Below are 1,354 nucleotides of genomic sequence, written 5' to 3'. Positions count from 1 at the left end.
TGTAGTGGTTAAGCCATTTGGCTGCTAACCAAAAGGTCAGTAATTTGAACTCCTCAGCCCCTCCATGGGAGCTTTGGTGACACAGAAGGCTGGTGACTCAAACCCACCAGCCACTCCTCGGAAGAAAGGTTGAGCAATCTACTTCCGTAGCGATACCGTCTCAGAAATCCAAGGAGGCGTCTCTATGAGTCGAATCCAGCTCCACAGCAGTGCGTGCCCCTCCATGGAAGAAAGATGGGGAAGTCTGCTTCTGTAAAGATATATAGCCTTGGAAACCCAATGGGGTCACTATGGTTCAGAATCAACTCCATGGCAGTGAGTTTCGCTTTTGTTTATTTGGGTGGTCCAAACAGTCTGTGTTTGACTACTAACTTAAAAAGTGGTGGTTCAAAATCACCCAGTGACACCATGAAAGAAATATATAGCAATCTGCTTCTATAAATATTATAGCCAAGAAAACTTATGGACCACTTCTACTCTGTAAAACATGAGGCCTCCAACTGGATGGCAATGGGTCTGATTTTTGGTTCTAGGTGGTGAACACAGTTAAGCTCTTGGCTATTAACCAAAAGGTTGATGGTTTGAATCCACCCAGAGGCACCTTGGAAGAAAGCCCTGGCTATCTACTTCCAAAAGATCATAGCCATTGAAAACTCTGTGGAGCATGGTTCTACTCTGAAAACACATGGGGTCACATGAGTTGAAATTGACTTGATGGCAGCTGGCTTGGTTTCATTTTTATTATTATAGAAATCAAATAAATCTGAATTATGCAACAGTTGTTAGTTCTCTTATCTTTATAAAATGAAATCATTATTAAATAACTACATCTAATTTTCAGTTCAGGAAAGTAAATACTTGTGAATAGAGTCAATTAATTGACATTCTAGTGTCCTACCAGAAATTCTCCATTTATTACATCAGATCAGCAGAATAGACATAACTACAGGGCACTTGTAATTATCCTTCATCTCAGATAAACCCAGTAGAATTAAATGACTCCATCCACAAGCTTTCATCTTAACTGCCAAATAGTGAACTTAGCAATTAAAGCAGTTGTGCTGAATAGGATAACATAAAAAAATCAAAGTGAACATAACGCACATGGAATCTGGAGCCAGACTGTCTAAGCTGGACTCTGGTTTCAACACTTTGGGCAAGTTGCATAATCTTTCAGTACCTCATCTGTAGAATGGATATAAAAAGGTTACCTACCACACAAAATTGTCCTGAGGAATAAATGCATGTATATGTGCAAAGCACTCAATAAATGAGCTCTGGTAGCATAGTGGCTAAAGCACTTGACTGCTAACCAGAAGGCTGGCGGTTCAAACCCACCAGCCACTCCTCGGAA

This window comes from Orycteropus afer, unplaced genomic scaffold (genome assembly GCF_000298275.1).
Source record: "Orycteropus afer afer isolate SDZICR_OR568_19922 unplaced genomic scaffold, OryAfe1.0 scaffold00068, whole genome shotgun sequence".
Taxonomy (NCBI): domain Eukaryota; kingdom Metazoa; phylum Chordata; class Mammalia; order Tubulidentata; family Orycteropodidae; genus Orycteropus; species Orycteropus afer.
The sequence above is the reverse complement of the archived record's forward strand: the minus strand, read 5'-3'. Positions refer to the sequence as shown.